General features: G+C 32.9%; 1 long non-coding RNA gene across 1 annotated transcript; it reads left to right on the top strand.

Annotated features, from left to right (window-relative positions):
- On the top strand, positions 12,460 to 15,178 carry LOC109826315. Its single transcript, XR_002243274.1, has 2 exons — positions 12,460 to 12,777; positions 14,735 to 15,178. It is a non-coding gene; the product is annotated as an uncharacterized LOC109826315 (long non-coding RNA).

Here is a 15,871-nt window from a genome sequence, read left to right as displayed (position 1 = left end):
AAGAACAATTTGAAGGTTTGCATTTCTTTTATTTTTCTCTTTTATTTCTTTTAAGTAATTTCTTTATTATTGCTTATTAGTTAGATTTACATTCATGCTTGTAGTGTAGATTTATTTCCTTATCTTTTTATTTCTTTTTGTACTTTATTTTGTAGAGTAGATTTATTTTCTTGTATTTAATTTTTGCAATTTATTTTGTGGTTTAGATTTTAATTCTTTGTAGTTAGATTTATTTCTTGTTCATAGTTTAGATTTTTATTTTCTTTTTAATTTTGTAATTAGTTCTTTTTCTTATTGTTTTTATTTCTTGAGATGCGAAATTAATTCTTGTAGGAATCTTAGAATTGTATGATGCTAGCCTAATTTCCTTTATATTATGCAAATTATTCTCTTGCACTTAAAATATTCATGTTTTGGATAATCAACTAGAGAACTAATCGGTAGAAGAAAAATTTGATAATCTATGCTTATCTTAAATGATTTGATAGGTTATGCTTATGAATTCTAGGATTACTATCTTGTTGTTGTTCTTATCATGAATAGTAATTTTGACTTAGATGATAATTTGATAGGTTATACTTTCCTTAAATGGTTTGATAGTATATGCTTAATAAATCTAAGTTAAAATATGATAAAAAGAGAATAGTTTATATTTTGTAATTGAGATTAGTTAGTGGATTAAATTCTAGATTTCTCATATCTTAAATTGAAACCTCCATCTTGACTTTATTGAATTTTCTTTTCATTCTTGATTTTATTCCTTGATTTTATTCATTCTTCTTTCTTGCCTTATGATTTCATTTATTCTTTGATTCTTATTTCTTTTCTCTAAAATTCAATTTATTGTCTCTTGAATATATTCACAATAATCACTCATCACAATCACACTTATTCTTTAATCCTATTTTTTCACGCACACAACATAAGAACCTATTCTAATAATCTCTTAAAATCACCTTCCTCATGGGATCGATATCTTTTATACTATAACTTGATCAATTGTACACTTGCAATTTTAGTATATAATTATGCCGCATCACTACCTGCCCCTGAGGAACCTCTTGAACTACACGAACCTGTCCCTCAATCTTTGGTACCACTGGCAGTGCCTCTAATCTCATCTGCTGGCCCTGACCTCGGAACTGAAATCTGTTCTGCTACTGATTCTGCCCTCTTCCTTGCTGGGCTCCTGCTAGTGCACTACGACACTCTAATGCTTTATGGCCAAGCTTGTGACACTTAAAACAAATGCCCTGGAATTTGAGTTGCTGAGACGCTCTCTGATCCTGCTGGGGTCCTCTCATATGAGGGCCTTGATGTTGTTGCTGGGGTCCTAAAAAAGGCCTCTTATTCTTGCCATTTTTCTTAGTGTTCCCTTCCTTTTCCTTCTGGAACATAGTGGACTCATTCTCTTAAGAAGTGGCAGAATCTGCTACCTCTCGAAGTGAATAAAACCTCCTAGAAACGAGGTATCGATGAAGGTTAGGGCGAAGTCCTGCTAAAAACATCTGAGCCTGGTGCTCTCCGGTATGCCACATGCCCGTGAAATAAAGTAAGCTCATAAACTTACTCTCAAAGTCAGCTACTGACATGTCTCCCTGAGACAACCTGGACAACTCAAGCTCTTTCCCAGCCCGTGCCGCGGAAGAGATATACTGCTCATCGAAGAAGTAGGTGAAATCCTCCGAGGTGAGTGTCATTCTCTGATATGAAATGAACTATAGTCGATACCATCTCCCCGCATCTCCTTTGAGACTGTAAGATGCCAGCCTCTGTTTCTGAACTGATATCACATTAAGTATATCGAGAATATTGCCTACATCCTCCTTCCACTTATGTGCTGCAAGAGAATCTGATGATCCCTGAAACTCTGGTGCCCTCATCTTCTGGTATCTCTCTACTAGGCGGAGCTAAGTCTCCTACTCTACTGCTCTATCCACAACTATCTGCGGGGAAGGTGTGGGTGTGACCTCTGAAAAATCCTCCACAACGGGAATAGTTGGTGCTACTGGTGGTGGAACTACTGGTGGTGTGATGTGATTCGTCACAAGCTACTCAAGTGTTGTCATCCTAGAGGCTATAGGAGCCATCAAGTCTATCAAGTACTGGGGAGCCTGCTACGGCTCTAGTGGAGCCTGTTGAGGTGCTAGTGGAGCCTGCTGCAGCTCTGTCTGACCAGCTTTCCGAGTGTGAGGTTTACCACGTCCGGCCATCTGAGCATATAAAGAAAAGTTTGTAAGTCCTTGAACAAAACATATAAGAAATTTATATCATATATCATTCACTCAAATACTTTTAATATCACAAAAAATTGTAATTTTTGAATATGCGTATATAACGTCCTCATTCATTCTAGAATTTCTATCAGACTCTATACACGAATCTTAAGAAACTCTATTCTAACTCCACGACTCAACACAGGATGATCCGAAGGATACTGAAACTAGAGCTCTGATACCAACTGTGATACCTCTAGTTTCAACAAGGCTACAATCCAAGGTGAAACTAAGAATGTCAAACCTGTCATGCACTACATCATGCAATAACACGTTTCACCATCATAATTACTATCTATCTAGTGGAATCAACAACATGTGTAAGTACAGAACATGTAATAGAGAATATACTAAAGGAGTACTAAACAACAGATATTCAGAAGAATAATCATTTCCACTGATATAAATGGATAAGTCTCTAAAAAGGAAACATCTGATCTAAATACAAATGTCTCGACATAAGAAATCAACTGAACTGATATTAAGGCACATTGCATTTACAAAACTAGAATAAATACTCAAATGTCTTATAAATACATCTACTTTGAAGTTCTGATATAATCTGCTAGTAGAAACTATAAATAATAACTAGAGTGACTCCATCAAGCTACGGCTCTTCGTGCACCTGGTTCGTTACCTGAAAGTAGGGAAACAACGAGCGTCAAAGCGCTATAGTGAGTAACATCTCAACCAACCCCAAGGATAGAAAATATCTAATAATACATATAGATAGCCAAACATCGACTGTGAAAATAAAGTAGAGGTTTGATGTTTAGAAATTTACAACACGAGCATAGGTACGTCTCCCTTAGCTCAAATTGTAAATAGCTAAATATCAAATACAAAAGCTATAACGTGGAGTAATAACTCCATCTCTAACTGAAATATTAATGACCTGTCATATGTCAAATATATACTCAACTCGTGGTCTGAAATGAATAAATGTCTAAAATATGATCTGCAATAGCTTAAAGTCCAACACGAGGACTGTAGTGGATTATAGTCCAACACGAGGACTTTGATGATTATAGTCCAACACGAGGACTTTAATAACTTATAGTCCAACACGAGGACTTTGATAGTTTATAGTCCAACACGAAGACTTGAACGAGGACTTTAATAACTTATAGTCCAACACGAGGACTTTGATAGTTTATAGTCCAACACGAAGACTTGAGAGCTTATAGTCCAACACGAGGACTGTAACAAGCAAATAGTGTCATAAATCACATATATACCATTCACCCTCATACCTCGGTGAATAAATCTAAAACTCATGTCTGTAATTAACTCATGTATATAAATCTTAGTGTATATCAAATCCATATAACCCAGATATTATGCCAGCCACACAACTCGCATGTGAACAACAAGGCATGCACAAAAATAGGGCTCACGGTCGACCGCCAACATCTGCGGTCGACCGCGCAGTTAGCAGAAGGGTTCTGCTCATCTGTGCACCCAGCACTCGACTGCCATGGTTGACCGTGTAAGAGATAGAAGCTTACTGCTTCTGCTGTGCGCACGGGACCGCACAAGTTCTGAAATTCCTCTATAGGTTCTATCACGAGGGTTTTGATTCAAAAATTTGTGTGCGACGATTATAACCACTATAAACCTTATACACATGATATATTACATCAAGAAACATGTGAGAAATAGATTAGTCACTATAGGAAAAGTGAAACATAATTAAACATACGTATTTGTGTCGAAACCTTCGAAAACAATTATTCTTCTTTCAAAACTCTAGTTAGAAATAATTTCAGATCCAGATCTGTATTAAGAAAAATCGTGGGTGATCTTCATTAGCTGAAAACTTGTTCTTCTTGCAACATATTACATATAGATCAATCTTTGTACATAAAATAACACGTTAGGCTCACAAATCATATGAAAACATCATTAGAAACGATTAGAAACATGGGTATAGGATTGGGCGAAATGAAACTCGCCTGAGGGGTGATGAACTACTCTTAGCAACGTTGTAAGACGTTCTCCTTCGTTGGAAATTGCTGGACCTTGCTCATACTCCTCAAAATCCACCAAGAAACGCCTAAAGAAAGAGCTAGGGTTTGCAAGAGGGAGGGAGGAGGCTGCTAGGGTTTTCTCAGATGAAGAAGAGGCTCTCACGAATTACAACAATATATATGAGTCCACAAACCTGACCCAAAAATCCAAACTGACCCGAAAAAATAAAACTGGAAAAACTCCCCGCGGTCGACTGCCACGGTCGACCGCGCAAGAAATAGAGGCCTCCTGTCACTGCTACATGCGCGACGGTCGACCGCTACGGTCGACCGCGCAGGTTTCCTCTTGTGTGTGTGCTGGTCTTGACACTTGATCTCTCTCATATAAAATACACTTGTTTGATCCCCAAACACTTGTTATCGTACTCATCTATGATAAAAACATATATTTCACAATAAGAATTCATTCACTGTATTTTACGGGTTTTTACAACAAAATACTGAAAACACACAGTCATAAATTATTTGTTAAATCATCAAAAACTAGATTAAAGAGTAGGTGTTGGCCTTTTTGTTTTGATGATGTTTTAACAAATAATTTACAACTAATATTATTTATTTAGTTTTTGTGTTTTCTTATTTATTCTAGACAAACAATATGTCGGAGGATGGATGGAATCGAGCTTTCATGATCATATCTAATGGAGGTTGGAGGAATATTGGTATGAAGCAATGCATTTCAAGTCTAGATCCAAGATCAAGCTTCATCCAAGTTTACTAAGTTTAGCCATATTGAAGATCAAGATAGCTTAGGTAATTTAGTTTTGAGTTTATACTTGTGTGTAGATACTTCAAGCTCAATCAAAAGTTTGTTTAAGTCAAAATAACAAAAATAAGTGTTTTGTATTTTCATGTTTTGCACATTTTTGCAAAATAATGAGATTCCTCTATTGAGAAGTGCAATTCTAAATTTTTTGTAACATGTTTGTTTTCATGTTTATAAACATTTCTCAAAGTTTTATATTTTTTAGAATTTACTTGCTATTTTTGAAGGAATTTTAAAAATTAGATTTTCAACATGAATAGTGCATGTGCATGTTTTTAAGTCGACTTATAAAACCTGACAAGTCGACTTATGTTCTCTTCTGAAATGATCAAATTTTTTCCCTCTACCAAGTTGACTTATCAGTCCTGGCAAGTCGACTTATGGAAAGTCGACTTATAGTCTTTTATAAGTCGACTTATGTCTTGTTTTCCAGTTATTGTTTTCATCTCTTAAGTTGACTTATACCTTATATCATGTCGACTTATAAATCTGGCCATTGCACAATAACGGTTATTTCTAGTTTTTTATTTATTTTAATGTTTTTATGGTATTTTGGGGTTTTCTTAGGCTAGTTTCTTCCACTCTATATATACCCCATTGCATTTAACATTTCTAACTACCAAGAGTGTTTAAAAACAAGTTTTAAGGGTGTTTAAAAATTTATTTAAGTTTTGTTTCAACTTTGTTTTGTGAAGAAATTTTCACAAGAGGAAGAGGAGATTATTCATTCTTGTTTGGGCTTCAATATACATCCCTCCACTCTTGTTTTAGAGAAGTTAGCTGGTCTTGACACTTGATCTCTCTCATATAAAATACACTTGTTTGATCCCCAAACACTTGTTATCGTACTCATCTATGATAAAAACATATATTTCACAATAAGAATTCATTCACTGTATTTTACGGGTTTTTACAACAAAATACTGAAAACACACAGTCATAAATTATTTGTTAAATCATCAAAAACTAGATTAAAGAGTAGGTGTTGGCCTTTTTGTTTTGATGATGTTTTAACAAATAATTTACAACTAATATTATTTATTTAGTTTTTGTGTTTTCTTATTTATTCTAGACAAACAATATGTCGGAGGATGGATGGAATCGAGCTTTCATGATCATATCTAATGGAGGTTGGAGGAATATTGGTATGAAGCAATGCATTTCAAGTCTAGATCCAAGATCAAGCTTCATCCAAGTTTACTAAGTTTAGCCATATTGAAGATCAAGATAGCTTAGGTAATTTAGTTTTGAGTTTATACTTGTGTGTAGATACTTCAAGCTCAATCAAAAGTTTGTTTAAGTCAAAATAACAAAAATAAGTGTTTTGTATTTTCATGTTTTGCACATTTTTGCAAAATAATGAGATTCCTCTATTGAGAAGTGCAATTCTAAATTTTTTGTAACATGTTTGTTTTCATGTTTATAAACATTTCTCAAAGTTTTATATTTTTTAGAATTTACTTGCTATTTTTGAAGGAATTTTAAAAATTAGATTTTCAACATGAATAGTGCATGTGCATGTTTTTAAGTCGACTTATAAAACCTGACAAGTCGACTTATGTTCTCTTCTGAAATGATCAAATTTTTTCCCTCTACCAAGTTGACTTATCAGTCCTGGCAAGTCGACTTATGGAAAGTCGACTTATAGTCTTTTATAAGTCGACTTATGTCTTGTTTTCCAGTTATTGTTTTCATCTCTTAAGTTGACTTATACCTTATATCATGTCGACTTATAAATCTGGCCATTGCACAATAACGGTTATTTCTAGTTTTTTATTTATTTTAATGTTTTTATGGTATTTTGGGGTTTTCTTAGGCTAGTTTCTTCCACTCTATATATACCCCATTGCATTTAACATTTCTAACTACCAAGAGTGTTTAAAAACAAGTTTTAAGGGTGTTTAAAAATTTATTTAAGTTTTGTTTCAACTTTGTTTTGTGAAGAAATTTTCACAAGAGGAAGAGGAGATTATTCATTCTTGTTTGGGCTTCAATATACATCCCTCCACTCTTGTTTTAGAGAAGTTATCTTAAACTTATTATCTAGCTTGTTTATGTTTAATTTGTCATATTTATTTTTTACTAGATTAAATTGAGTTTATATTTATTTTACTCTTTGTTTACACACATAACCATTGAGCTTATTGTATTTGCATGTATAGTATAATTAGGGTTGTGAGATTGTGTGACTTAGAGAGCGACCTTACACTTAGTTCTCATCCTTGTATTAGAGAACAAAATTTTTATTTGAGCCTTTATTGTGTAGATCACTTTGTAATATACTTGTACACCGAGAAAAGTGTGTGGTGAGAGACAGGATCATCGTATGAGGAGAAGCGTAAATTCGAGTACTTGAGGGAGACACGGGCTAGAGACCAATACTTAGAGGGTGTAGAGTATGATTACAAGTCGAAGAGCTAGAAAACCAAGTGTGATTATAAACGTTTTCAGGTGAGCGTTGAAAACCCGGTGTGGTAGTGGATTTCTCCCCGGGAATGGGGAGCGGAGACGTAGGACGGAAGGTCCAAACTCCGTGATTGTTTGCTTGTGTTTGAGTTTGTCATTGGTGTATTTTCTTGTGTTTATCTTATATCGTCATTGTCTATTTATCTTTGTGTATATTGCCCTATCATATTTGTAGTTTTTTTATTTTACCCTTTGTTTATATTGTTTATCCTTGCATATAATTGTTGCATATCTTATTTGTTAGGATAACTTGTTAATAAATTTTAAATTGATATTAAATCGGATTAGATTAGCATAAACCATATTCACCCTCCCTCTAGGGTTCTTTCCTAGTGACATTAGGGTCTAACAATTGGTATCAGAGTTTAGTGCTCTTGATTAGAGGCTTAATCGCCTAGAGTCAAAGTTTTTTGTTCTCATATTTGTGCTAATCTAATTTTGAGATTCATTTTCATATTGCTTGCATATTTTTATATATTATGGATATGCGTGGTACATCTAGTCTTGGTTATGCCATTAATATTGCTCCTAGATTAGATAATTTCTTCTATGCTCAATGGTATGTCAGATTTAAACTTTTTATTCGATCTAGACACTTTGATATATGGAAAATTATAGATTGTGCTTATATTATACTCACTTTGGAGAAATTCAAATAGAGTAAAAATGATCATAAAATGTTTACAATGAATAAGATTTTGTTAGAATATTTGCTAAATACTTTTGACTCATTGTTTTCTAATAAGTTTGTTCATTTTGATAGTTCTTACACTTTATGAAAAATTATTAAAGTACATCAAGGGAACTTGGAGGCAATCCAACAAGCTTTAGAGGATTCTTCTTCAAGTTCATGTGGAGCATCGTGCACACGGCTACTAGGCGATAGCCCTTGTGTGGTAAGCGAGTTTGATTCCGATGATGAACTATCTATTAAAGAACTTGCATGTGCATATGATAGGTTAATGCATTCCTTCATTAAGTTGCATAATAGTTTCATTAATTTAAAAAGCAAGCATGTTGCATTAAACTCCGATCATGAGGAGCTAGTGTCCAAATTTGATGTCATTGTAAAAGAAAATACTATGCTTAAAGAAAACAATGACTTGTTAAATTTAGGAAATGAAAAATTAACCTAATCCATTTCTAGCTTATCTCATGCTAAGAATAATGCTATATTAGAAGTAGAGAACATTAGAAATGAGTTTAATTCTTTTAGAAATAATCATATATGTTCTACTTCTAATGTTAATGCTAATATGCCTAATGATGAGTCGAACAATGTTAAAAACCATATTTCTTCTTTAGATTTAACTCTAGCTACATGCATTAACAATCATAAGAAGCTTATGAATGTGTGTGCCAAGTCTAGTGCAAATAAGTTAAAATCATTCACTCATTATGCAGACATATATAACAAAGTTTACAAATGTTCCATTTGCGGCCAAAAAAGCCATCTATCTAAATTTTGCTATGATGCACACAAACATAACACTGCTAATGATCATTGTGCATCTTATCAAGTTTCTTCATCATATACACATTCACATGCTCACAATGCTCATCATAAACATGCATGTGTGTTTAAATGTGATCTATGTGGTCGGTTTGGCCATTTGGCAAAGTTTTTCTTTGATTTGAAAAAGATTTTTACTTTTACCAAATAATTTTAAAAGACTACAAAAGTTTAGGTGTGATTACTGTGGTAGATTTGGTCATTTTACCAAATTTTATTTTGATTTAAAGAAAGTTTCATATTTGCAAAATAATTTTCAAAGACCATCCATGTTTGCAAATATTTCTAATGTTTCCCGTGCACACTCATATGATCCACAAAAATAAATGGGTCACTTTTATTGCACATATTACAATCGAAAGGGTCATTTGCAAGATTATTGTTATGACTGGATTAGTGCATAAAATGCGCCCAAATGGGATCATTACCCTAGGGCTTTGAGCTTATATGGTAGGGGTCATGTCCCTATGTCTTTCATCTTTCGACACCAAGAATGCTTGGGTGACAAATTTTTTTTAAACCAAGATTATTAATATTTTAATTTTTTATTTATTGGTTTTGAAAACGTGTTTTTTGAAATTTTTGGAAATGAAAATAATTTTTTGATAAATTCTTTTGTTTTCATGTTATTTGTTTTTTATTGTCATGAGAGGTTTGTATTTGAGCAATCCCTAGATTTATTAGATATTTATTTCCTAAATTATGTTTACCGGGTGCTAAAATGTTTATATGGGTTAAAACAAGCTCAAGAGCTTGATATTGTTGCCTCTCTTGCCATTTTGATATTGATTTGCTTCTTTTGTGATTTACTTATGATTTATGATTTCATTTGGTTGAATTGTTTCCATTTGAAAACTTTTTTCATGGTTATCATGTTTTTCTTTCTTTTGTTTTCATAAATCTATTTATACATTATTTTTATGTTTGTGTATTGAGACACATTTTTTTATATTGACATATCTATATGTGTCCTCATTGTATTTTTGTATGTGAGTTTTGCCTAAACATGTTTTTATCTTGTTTGCTCACATGTTTGCCTTAGTACTTTATTTCATATATTCTATAAGGCATTTTGATAGGGGGAATCATTCCGATTTCTTTTATTGTTTTATACTCACCGTGCTTATAGGTAGGGGGAGCATTCGCTCTCTTCATTATTTTTGATGTTGCTATAAGGCATTTTGTTTTCCCTATTTTTGATGTTGCCAAAGGGGAGAAACAAGTAGATTTGTGAGTATATTTATGAGTATTATACTTTATTGTATATTTTATACACTCTTTGTGTAAATTGTTTGTCATCATCAAAAAGGAGGAGATTGTTGACCTTTTTGTTTTGATGATATTTTAATAAATAATTTGTAACTAATATTATTTATCTAGTGTTTGTGTTTTCTTATTTATTCTAGGCAAACAATGTGTCGGAGGATGGATGGAATCGAGCATTATATCCAATTGAGGTTGGAGGAATACCAGTGTGAAGCAATGCATTTTGCGTCTAGATCCAAGATCAAGCTTCATCCAAATTTACCAAGTTGAGACATATTAAAGATCAAGATAATTTGGATAATTTAGGTTTAAGTTTATACTCGTGTGTAGATACTTCAAGCTCAATCAAAAGTTTCAAAAGTTTGTTTAAGTCAAAATGACAAAAACAAGTGTTTTGTATTTTCATGTTTTGAACATTTTTACAAAATGCTAAGATTTCTCTATTTGCAAAATATTTTCTAAAGTTTTATATTTTTAGAATTTATTTGCTATTTTTAAAGGCACTTTAAGAATCAGATTTTCAGCATGAACAGTGCTTGTGCATGTTTTTAAGCCGACTTATAATACCTGGCAAGTAGACTTATGTTATCTTCTGGAATGATCGAATTTTTCTATGCCAAGTCGACTTATCAGTTATGGCAAGTCGACTTATGGCAAGTCGACTTACAGTCTTTTTTAAGCCGACTTATGTCTTGTTTTCCAGTTGTTGTTTTCATCTCTTAAGTTGACTTATACCTTATATCAAGTCGACTTATAAGTCGACTTGTAAATCTGACAGTTGCACAATAACGACTATTTTTAGTTTTTTTTGTTTATTTTAATGTTTTTATGGGATTTTGGGGTTTTCTTTGGCTGGTTTTTTCCACCCTATATATACTCCATTGCATTTAACATTTCCAACTACCAAGACTATTTAAAAACAAGTTTTAAAAGTGTTTAAAAATTCATGTAAGTTTTGTTTTAAGTTTGTTTTATGAAGAAATTTTCATAAGAGGAAGAGGAGATTATCCATTCTTGTTTGTGCTTCAATCTACATCTCTTCACTCTTGTTTTAGAGAAGTTTTCTTAAACTCATTATTTAGCTTGTTTATACTTAATTTTTCATATTTATTTTTTACTAGATTAAATTAAGGCTATATTTGTTTTACTCTTTGTTTACACACACAACCATTAAGCTTATTGTATTTGCATACATAATATAATTAGGGTTGTGAGATTGTATGACTTAGAGAGTGAACTTACACTTAGTTCTCATCCTTGTATTAGAGAACAAAATTTGTATTTGAGCCTTCATTGTGTAGATAACCTTGTAATACATTTATACACTAAGAGGAGTGTGTGGTGAGAGACGGGGTCGTCCCAAGAGGAGTGGTGTCTGTAGTAAAGCCTAGAAAGAAGTTGTAAATCCGAGCACTTAAGGGAGACACGGGCTAGAGACCAACACTTAGTGGGTGTAGAGTGTCATTGCAAGAATATTAATTGTAAAGTTTTCGATGAGCTAGAAAACCGAGTGTGAGGTGTAAACGTTTTCGGGTGAGTGTTGAAAACCCGGTGTGATAGTGGATTTCTCCTCGGGAGTGGGAAGCGGAGGCGTAGGACGGAAGGTCCGAACTCTGTGATCATTTGCTTATGTTTGAGTTTGTCATTGGCGTATTTTCTTTTGTGTTTATCTTATATCTCCATTGTGTATTTCTCTTTATTTATATTGCCCTATCACATTTGTAGTTTTTTTATTTTACCCTTTGTTTATATTGTTTATCATTGCATATAATTGTTGCATATCTTATTTGCTAGGATAACTTGTTAATAAGTTTTAAATTGGTATTAAATCGGATTAGATTAGCATAAACCTTATTCACCCTCCTATAGGGTTCTTTCCTACTGGCATTAGGGTCTAACAGTAAGGTCATAAACATGAGTCCTAACAATATTATTTATTCTTGCATATCACTGCATATATCTCATTACTAGGATATTTGTTATTTAGTTTTTATTTTGTATTGTAATCAGATTAGATTAACAATTACCCTATTCATCCCCTCTAGGGTACTCTCAGTTTGTTCAGCAAAAATGGGTCCAAGTTGAATAAATTGGATTATTTTATTCGAGATGGGTGAGGTGGCTTTTGATGGGTGAATTCTTGAAAAGGAGGTAGGGTTACCGCCTCTTTTTCATCTCCCACTATTCCCCTTCTCTCTTTCATTCTCCTACCTTCGTTGCTCTTTTATTAGGTTCTCGGTGCCAAATTAGAAGTGGGTAATTACTAGTTTTGTTCATCTCTCTAAGATCCATCAAAGACCTGAAATGCATGGTGATGGCTACTTGTATTGGATGATCTTGGTAGGATTTTAGTGATCATTCATTGTTGCTATTGAATTATTGCTGAGATCTCAATTTTGACATGGGCTCTCTATGATCTTTTTTTGCCTTTCTCAATTTCGCTGTCAGAACTCTTCAAAGGTATGATTTTCAACATGCATTGAGTTATTATTTATGATTTTGTTGTAAAATTTTGACAAAAAAAACTTCACATGCTAATTTTCAGTGTATATTTCTTTATTATTAATATTTCAATGATTTTTAATTAATGGTAGAATAGGAAGAACATTAGCCTATCCCTTTGACATTCTACCTCAATTCACAGAAAACTTACATCATGGAATTCATTCTAGATGAAGGACAAAAGTAAAAGGCAACAATATAATTTTCTAAAATTTTTGTGATTTGTTATTCAGACAGTCTTTTGAAAATATAGTAAAGATTAGAAAGGGTTTTACATAAACAGTGGATTATGCATGCTTAATATTTAAGTGATTTTTATTGCTATTTCAGTGATCTTTAATGAGAGTTAATAATTCAGTGATTTTTAACATGCAAGTTATGCATGCTTATATTTCTTTGATGTTAATATTGAAATGTATAATTCTCTATTAATTCTTTGTTATTAATTGTATATTTTATTTTTTTAATATGTCAATGATTATGCATGCATACTCTCTTATTTTTCCATTGTTATGATGTGGATGTTAATCCTTGAATTTTTTTTATAGTGTTTTGAAGAAAAGGTGATGTTTGTGTTAGTTAATATTATATAAATCAAACCTTTAGTGTGTTTTAAAGGTAACAAGTGTAGCATTATAAAAATTAGAGGATCAAAAAATTTAATTGTATAATTTTGCAATTAGTTAATATTAAACAACATATGCATCCATGTCGCTGAAATGTAAAATTATGTTACATTATGTAATATAATTATATGTTCATATTGTAGATGGATGGAGATGGTGTGAATGAAGAAACCGTAGTGAACATTTGTAATGAGGCATCAATATGTGTGTTTGTCATGATAACGTCTTTTAATAGGAGAATGGAAAGTAGATGTAGACGAATCACTAATTTGAGAAGTGAAGAAAAAGAGGAACATAAAGAGGCTAGGAGATATCACATGAGGCGTATAGAATGATCTTATGGTGATAGTTGTAAGGATTATGTTAGAATGTGGTTGGAAGTTTTTACAAATCTTGCAAGCATTATGAGAAGGAAAAAATTATTGAAGGATTCAAAGCATGTATCGATTGAAGTAAAACTTATGATGACCTTAAATATATTAGGGCACGAAACTACAAATTGTATAGTGATATCACATTTTTATTAGACTGGGTGAGACAATTAGTAGATACTTCAACAATGTGTTTGAAGCAATTTGTCATTTACGTAGTCGATATATGAAACAAGCACCCAGTGAAGTACCAAAGAAATTCTTAACAACCCTCCTTACTATCTGTACTTCAAGGTAAACCATTCACTCTTAATCTTAAAAAAATGTGTAACATGATATGTGTGGTTGTTTACTATTTTGAATATATTGTATAGGATTATACTGGTATGATAGATAGGACACATGCAGATGCAATACTTCCAGATGGACTTGTTGCATGTTTCAGAGGCCAAAAAGGTGCCACACAGAATGTCCTAGCAGCTTGTACCTCAAATAAGCAATTCATGTACATCTTAACAAGTTGGGAATAATCTGCAAATGATTATAGGATCCTACAGGACGTATTGTTTAGACCTTAACCTCATGATTTGAGAGTTTATGATGGTAAAATCATCACAAATATATTCCATGATTGCTTAATATAATAATTTCTCAAAATTAGAAAATGTGTTTCACCCTAATTGTAGGAAAATATTACTTGTGTGATGCGAGCTACACAGTCATGTCACGTTTCATCTCCCCTCATCGTGGTGTGAGATATCATTTGAAAGAACATTGAAGAAGTAAACCTATGATTAGAAGAGAGTTATTCAATCTGAGACATCGTCATTAAGGTCAAATATTGAATCAATTTTTGGCATTTTGAAGACTCGTTGCAAGACTCTTTCAATAAAACCCTATTATCCTTTCCCTTTTCAGGTTGACATTGTCTTGGCCTGCATTGTGTTGCATAATTACATATCAAGTTTTGACCCAAAAATATGACATTCTCTATGAGCCATACAAAATTGAAGAGGAGGATGGTGAAGTGGCAGATTCAGATGATAATAACATTGTTGCTTTTTCACAATCCATGACTCAAAGAAAACATAAACAAACAAGAAATGAGTGGAAGCATCGTAGGGATGAAATAGGTTCGGCTATGTGGGTTGACTATTGTGGGAAGTATCATGGAGGAGACACCACTGAGTCTGGAATGTCTTAGTTTTTTTTTATAAAGTCTAAAGTTGTCTACTTCTTACCATTGTTTTTTGAGTTGTTTCAAACAGTGTATAACTATTCTAGAACTTAGTGTACTTTATGCAATGTAATATGTAATACTTACTAATTTCTCTTTATGTAATATAATGTGTTTTATTTTTATGTTTCGATAATATCATATATGTGTGGTCATGTGTATTAGTAGTTCTAATCATTGGGTTTGTAATATCTATTTTGATCAATTAGTTTTCATGGTTCTATTTCTTTTTATCTTATATATGTATGGCCGAGGACATTAATGGAACCCCATCACCTCCTTCTAACACCCCAAAAAATCCACACACTACTGGGTTCAATATGGTATTCATGCAATTCCCTTCCAACCAGGGTGCACCACATCTTATTGCATTTGCACATACGCACAATTATGAAGCTAATTTCTATCCAATGTCTCAACAACATAGTTCCTATATTAATTTGCTCACGGTGGTATACCAAACCAAAAATATTTCCAACCATCAAATCTTTGTGTGCAAAACATGACTAGAGTACTTCAAGGGGAGCTACTCCAAAGATAGGAAAGAAGAGGGCATCTATGTCAGAGAATGTGGAAATATATGCTCTCAAGAGGCCAAACAAGTCTATACACAAGTGAAAAATGGCTAAGATTGTTATTCCTGATGACTTAGGTTTAACAAATAAGAGGTGGGAGTCTAAACATGACGAAATTTTACTCATTGCTAAATTAGAAAAGTCTAAATTGAAACTTGACAAGAACTTCAAAAGGACTGAATTTTCCCAAGCTGCTACTCATATCAACCAAATATTCAAGTTTGATTTCACTGGGGATAATGT

Source organism: Asparagus officinalis, chromosome 10, assembly GCF_001876935.1.
Source record: "Asparagus officinalis chromosome 10, Aspof.V1, whole genome shotgun sequence".
NCBI classification, from domain to species: domain Eukaryota; kingdom Viridiplantae; phylum Streptophyta; class Magnoliopsida; order Asparagales; family Asparagaceae; genus Asparagus; species Asparagus officinalis.
This window is presented reverse-complemented; position numbering and strand designations above follow the sequence as displayed.